Source organism: Brienomyrus brachyistius, chromosome 2 (assembly GCF_023856365.1).
Source record: "Brienomyrus brachyistius isolate T26 chromosome 2, BBRACH_0.4, whole genome shotgun sequence".
Classification (NCBI taxonomy): Eukaryota; Metazoa; Chordata; class Actinopteri; order Osteoglossiformes; family Mormyridae; genus Brienomyrus; species Brienomyrus brachyistius.
Window position 1 is genome coordinate 31385283 of NC_064534.1, and position 7580 is coordinate 31392862.

Sequence of the window (7580 nt, forward strand, 5' to 3'; positions counted from 1 at the left end):
GTGCTTCTGTAATTGTTTATGTACAAACTCCCTTTTCTTCCCCCACAGCTCCTAGCTGAAGTACTGTTTTTAATTAAATAACCTTCTTCTTCAACAGAAAGGATCATAAGTATGATCTCCATGGCAACCCAATAATGCTGAAAGAAATTACAAACAAAGGCTGTTTAGGGAGACAAGGCAACTCCTAGGATTTCTGTATTGACTCAATTTGTTTGAAAATTATTATTCTCCAGTGCTGCGTGATCGAACGCAGTTGTCTGACACATACAAACTTTACTGAAGTTTTGCAGTTTGGAAAAATATGTACTTTGATCTCAGCTATAGAAACATACCCTGATGACCGATACGAAAACCTCTTTGCAACCTAAGTAGGAGCCACTGATGAGGCTCATACTGATTATTTGGCTAGAGGGAGCCTTTGGGATCTTAGAGTTACATTACTTCTCCTTTTCTCCCCCATCTATCCATCTTCCAACTATTTATTCAGTACAGGGTCAGGGAGGCTTTGAATCTATCCTAGAATGCAGCTCCACAGTGAAGCATAAGGCAGGTGCACATCCCAAACAAACACACACACACACACACACACACACACCATCTACTGGTATAAATGTTCACATTAGACATTTATGACAATCAGTGTAACTGCTTTACTGTGGGAGAAAGGCAGAGAACCCAGGCAAAAGCCCACACACCACAGTGGGAACATGCAAACCCCCCACACTGGCAACAGGTGGAGTGCAGCCCCCACCTCTGAGATGTGAGGCGACTGCTCCACCCACTGAGCATCCTCCCACCCTCCCCTTTCCTGGTTACACTAAAAATAATTACTTATGCTATTTATTAATTTATAAACATTGAAAACATTCTGATAATTTAAAAACTCACGTCTTATGTAGCCTGACTGACACTTTATTTGCTTTAGCAGACACTTTCATCCAAAGCAATGCACAATATATGTATATATTATTATATATATATATGCCTGTTGCTGATTGTATATAAATTGTTTGTTTTAAAAAAAGAAAGTAGGGTCCCAATGGTGACATCACTCTACAGACCCTTGGATATGAACCAGTGACATTCCGATTGCTAGCACAGGTTCCAGACCGGCTGAGTCACACACTGTAAGAACTAATCTTCCTGAGCAGTGATTGTATGTCTATAGCCCTGTAGTTAGTGGGCAGGTTCTCAAGCTCTGTTTTTCTTGCAGAAAGGGGGTATCCTGGGTGAAAACAAAATGTGGCTCGAGTGCCAAAATTTCTGGTTCCAAGTCAGCTTCTTCACAGCTGAAAATAGTGCATTTAAAACTGCCTTCATCAGCTGTGTGCATATAGAAACACAAACCTAGAGGTCATGACATGGATGGTATTATGCTGTTTATAGGTAGGAGTGCATAAATGCTGGGAGTAATATGACACATGTTATGTATATGACAGACCGAAATATACCAAAATGTTTAATAATAATCTGTGCTGTTACGCATGTCAGAATTGCCCCAGTTTACGATTAACAGTATTACAAAATATTAAGGTTTACTGTTCATCTCCAGGGAAAGTGAAACACATTTTTGTACATAAAATGGCCATAAGAATCGATTAAAATGATTCCTTACAAAAATCAAATCTATTAAAATGCCTGAAATCCCTGGAGGCAGAGAGAAGTCAGAAGCATAAAAATATTTATCAATTGATGTAAAATCATTATTGTCGCAATTTAAGTAAGTATTGAGTTTTTTCTATAAATGTTTGTAAGATTTTAGTAGTGCATAGATGTGTTTGAGGGTCTCTGGCCATTAAGCATGGAATAGTTTACAGAATACCATAGTAATTTTCATTCAGAAGGTCATACCCAGTTTTTACATAGAAGGTTTGTTGCGACATATTTCTGTAGCCTTCAGTAAGCGTGATTAGCTGATTGCCTTTATGTTGTATATGTTCTCATTTGAAGAAGTTCCTAATTGCAATCGGAAGTACAGTAGTAATGATAAATTACATACAAAAGTGTGTGAATTCATAACCTGCCTAATATTTAATAGAGACTCATTGCAAAATATATGGTTTCAATGTGTCACCCTGTTTTTTTACCAACGGAAGATAGATGGTCTGTGATTAAAGAGGAGAACAATGAAATGTGACTTAGCACTTCCCAGCTATCTTAGTCTGTTCCGACACATTGTTCTATATCATAAACATCTGTTCATCTCATTTTCAACTTCTTATGCTGTCTGAGACTTGGAGCCTATTTCGCAGTGGTCATGTTGGCACACAGAATACCAGATCACCAGGAATACACTCGCGCTAAGGTAATTTCACTTTTTGATGCTCACCAGTCCACCAAAATCAAATGTCTTTTTACGGTGAGAGGACACCGGACCATTGGTCAACTGCTGATACTGTCATTACACAATCTGCATCAGAACTGGCCATCTGCAGGACCCTCAACCTCTCCATAGCCAACCCAACAAAACACTCTATATGTTTACAGGCTCTAGGTGATGAATTTCTGTGAGGCTCCTCTTGCGGCTGGAGTGTATTGTCAAGCTACTCTAAGACTGAAAGTCACTGACTTGTCAGCGAATCATAGAGTCCTTCCTGAGATTACAACTGGCACTTACATTAGGAGCACAATTAATGAAAAGTGCAGACCAGCTGTGTCTCCCATTTCCAAAGGTCAAGCTTTGGTTTGTTTTAGGTGGCCAACATTTAGCAAAGCATTCATGCTCGTTTTACGAGGTAGTCTTTCAAAGTAAAGGTGATTTTTAAGCACCTTCCTGAGAGACAAAATCAACATGGAACTATGCAGAACAATCAGCAATAACCTAAAGAGATGATATGCCAGTAACCACAATATGCGGTTCCCTGAGAGATCCCTAGGAGGTAATCATGCGCTGGCCAGCTAATCCTGCCAGGAGCGCCAAGAATAGACGGTGTGACACTATAGAACAAATCTTTGATTGACTGGCCTTAAGATGAATGAACATTGATGAACAAAATCATATTGGGGTGCCCATGCAGGAACACTTTTGTCCCACTACGGCAGGAGAACATAAACTGCGCTTTATGATTCAACCACCACTTGACCTTTGACCTAAGCTCTCCCTGCTGGAAATTAAAGTTAATGCTTAGAGACCTTCTCATCTTTTCACAGCCAGTTTTTTAGTTTGCCTCCCAAGCCTGGATTATGGCTCTCTTGAAAAATCAAAGGCATTAACATTAAGGGTATTTTTAATTTTACTGTGTGGATTTAATGACAAAAGTAAATTTGTTACTGATTAAAGTACAGATGTTCTGTGCAATCCAAACTAACAGGTCTACTGCTAAAAACCCATATGAAACCAATTCAGTAGTAGTATTGTGTCTGGAAATTCTGCCTGTATTGGTGAATAAAATAAGGTCACATAAGCTTGAGAAAGTGTGACGCAGGAGTTTGTTTGAACCTTTTGGTGACGAAGAGGTTCTTAAAACTGGCTCATCAAACTGCACCCGTTTAACTAGCTCTCCACTTGCCATAACATAGATTTACTTCGGAGTTGTTTAGAAAGTTAAGAAGAACATTTGATAACAGTTGAAATGAGTAGGCAAAGTTTGCTGGTTTTAAAAGAACTTTCCCCCAAGGATGCTACGACTTGCCAGAACATCCATACATCCATCTTGCATAAACGCTTATTCAGAAAAGGGTCTCGGTGCTTGCCAGAATGTAATTAAGAAAAGTCAGGGCTGCCAGTTTTGCAAATGGTTTTGACATACAGAAAACAGTTCCATAAAAATAACAAAAGAATAAGCGTCTGTACTCATAACTGAGTTAGTTTATTTTGCATGTTCGCTCTACTGAAATGCTCTTGCTTTTTTTCTTTCCAGAAAATCAATTATGTATAGAAATGTCTTCCGTAATCCTCCTTTTGGCTTGTTGTATATCCCAAAGGAGAGCATTTCAACTACTGACTGGACATAATTGTGTACATGACATATTTGGCCCGACAGAGCAGATTGAAACAGAAAGATGAATAATGCATAAATGCGATAAGTAATAATGCTTTCCGCTATACAGTTACATTGCTAATTTTCTCTCATTTTCATTACCAAAACTAAAGGAAGTCAGTTTCATGCACGAATGGAATTCTTGCATACATAATCAGATTTTGAAAATGAATTACACTGTATTTAATCAATGTTATTGCAAAAAGGATCAAGGTTTTTTATCTAATAAGCCAACACAAACTAAAAGATACATTCATTCTTGTTCATTAAAAATGTAATCCAATCCATTTCCTGACAATCTGGATTTTTTGATACATACATTTTACATTTTATACCACAATAAAGCAGAATCAGTCATTCTGGGACGTAGCACCTCTGTCAAAGAGGATGTAGTGATGGGGATACAAATTTGGACTTGTATCCTGAATGTTGTTGGTTCGAGTTCCCAGGATGGGGTCTGTTGTACTGTATTAGCTATAAACACGATCCCTAATGTTGATATGATACCCAGTACCTTTTGAAATATTTGGTGCGAGGTGCTCCAAGCCCTCATCAGGCCAAACAGAAGGTAAATGAGTACATTTCTGGGCAGAATTTCTCATCTTCAGCTGCAGCCAGCAATGTTTCTGAGTGAGTTCTTGGTTGGTTGTAGCTGACAGCCTGCAAAAAAACTGTACTCTTTTAGTAATCTTTTAACATCTTTTCCGGTAATAATCCTTGCCTGTGCAGTCTTAACAAAAGATAAATAAAAAAATCTGTTAAATTTAATAAAAAAGATGTTCATTCAGTTATCATTAAAAACAATTTCGGTGTTTTATGTCGATATGAGTGCATCATTATGAACTAAAAAGCCTGTCAGTAGTACTTTCTGTTTAATCATCTTCGAAAGCTAAAGCTACTTAGCGTACTGACATAGCACTGATTTGTCTGTGCCTAAAAATACCTTTAATGTGTTTTAAAATTAAAAGATGTTTGGGCAAAATGGAACACAGTGATACTGTTAAACTTCAATTTAAAACAGAATCACCCGAAGAGATGATCTGCAGAAGACCTCTTTGTTGCATTTTCAGAAAAGGAAATTGAGTACTGGGAACCACTGAAAATATACACTGAAAGCAATGAATGTCTGATGCCGCATGGCTCTTTGGCGAGACAACATTGGCAAAAAGCAGGCACACATTCTCCCTACGTCCACCTTGCACGTGCAACCATTTGATGTTGTATGTGAGGTGTCTATATAAACATCTCTTTATCCATCTTCCATAAAAGATAATCCAGTGAAGGGACAACCCGGGGCCTATCCCAAGAAATGCACACACACTCTGGCCAATTTGCTGTACCACGTTTCAGGACTGTGGGAGGAAACTTGAGTGTTAGCAGGAAACCCACACAACATGAGGAGAACATGCAAAGCGCACATAGACCAATCAAGGCCACCACTCTGGAGATATGAGGCTGCCCACTCAGGCGTCACGCCGCCTCTGCTCATAAAAATAAAAATTCATAATGACCTGCAACATTTTCCTCTGCTATTTAAGATTGCAGCACAATAGCATTCTTTTGTTATCACCACGATTGGAGAAGGTTCACATTTTGGGGTGTACCTGGTGTAGGTAGGACCATCTGGGCCGCACTGAGGATGCCAGTATTCCAGGCACGAATCCCATAATGTTTTCTTAACCTTCTTTTAAAATGGGAGCCTCTTTCTGAAATTTATTGCAGCGACATCCAGGAAATTACAGTTAAAGTAGCAGCAGTGAATAAGGACTTGTAACCTCAGGGCTGTTCATTTAAGTCCCAGGCAGGCTACTGTAATAGTACTTAATATAAACTGTTGAATCCTACTGAGGCTCTGTATTTTTGTTTTATGTCATCTTTTTGCTCATGTGACTTTCCTTTAGTTTTCTCATGATCGAGTGGCTTGCGTGGAATATCGCGTGTGCTTGTAACTGCACACCATCCAGGTCATACCCAGCCTGCTTCTCAGCAAAGGCCTCAGATTTGCCGCCAACCTGCTTTTATTCACTGGAGAAATTATGGATTAATGGGTCACAAGTTGCTTTGGGTCAGAGCAGCCAAATCATAGAAATTCAATGAATGCCGCTGTTAAAACTGAAATTGAATAGTCTCTTTTCAAAGGAGGTAGAGCCTTACTTTAGCTTTCAATAAAGGAATATTTCAAAGAACAGCTCTGTCATCTGCACAGGTCAAAGACCGAAGAGGCCCCCCTTTTGCGAATGTTGCCATGTGAAGCTGGTACAGAAGGCTGCCTGTAAATTAGCTACCTTATCAACAAGCAATAAAGAAATACGATCGACTGCAATAGGTCCCATTTTGTGCATATGATGCACTAGGTGCGTGAAACTCAGCCTATGGGAAGTCAGACTGCATTTTCTATTCACCTCCTATATTCCCGAGTTTCCATGGTGTGCCCTGTTCCTCCCCCTGCAATTTGAAGACTCTACATTGCCCATAGTGTGTGATGGGTTGGTATTCTGCTTAGGATGTGTGCTGAGATTCTTGGGACAGGCTGGACGGAATGGGTGGATGTCTGTGGTATAACCCCTAGAATTTACACAATTAAGCAAGAGGACAAAATTAACCATGCTACTAATATACAGGCTGGGACCGCAGTCTGCAGCTCAAACTTCACCTTTACACAGATTTTAAATAAATCCTTCCCTGATTATTAGACTAGTAGACTCCTCACACAAGTTGTTAATTAATGTGACGGTTGCGTCCCTTATGATTTATATAAGAATCTCCTCCGATTGCAGGCTTTCCTTTCTCCTTTTTCCTTTTAAAGTATTGTGCCAGTGATATTTACTTATGCTAATTTACCAAGAAGGTCAATTAGTCAATTATTCAGACCAGAGAAAGTCAATTGCTAATGCATGCGTAACCCGCCTGTGGGCCAGTCATCCAGAAAATTCTATTTATATGGTTTGCATGTATTAACTTTGAGTATAGACGACATGATAATGTATCAATTGTGTTTTTAATACAAATTCAGGGTTCATTCCCATTAAGGTGCAACCATTTTTTGAATAATTACCCAGCACAGATAATCGTGTCACGCGGAGCATGTTCAAATATGAAAAAAAAAACAAAACAAACAGTCACAGGCCCCAAAAAGTATTTGTCCTTCGTGTCAGAATAATTAAATGTAATTGCAGCACGTGTTAACAGTTTTGCTCTAGTTGGTTAACACTGATTTCAGCCCCAATATGGAATGAACAACTAATTATCAGCAAATGATCATGAGAATCAGTCTATTTTCTGTTGGTTACCAAAATGGAAGTGTTTCAAAAAAACACAATAGTTTTAATTTTAGTACAGAGCATTAACAGTATGCCGAATGCTATGGCGTTTGGCTGAAATGGAGCTTTTCCGAAGAAATCTGTAGTTTGTTCATTTATTAAAGGGCAGATGGCACCACTCGAGCAGGAAGTAATCGACATAATGACATGGCCGGGACAGCATTCGTCTGCGTGTGACTTCAGCCCGCGTCACAGCGATGGCCCTATTCAGGCAAAAAGACCCTTTCAGATCCGTCTAAGGATCTCGCTTCTTGTTGAATCGGTCAAGTTGCTACTGGAA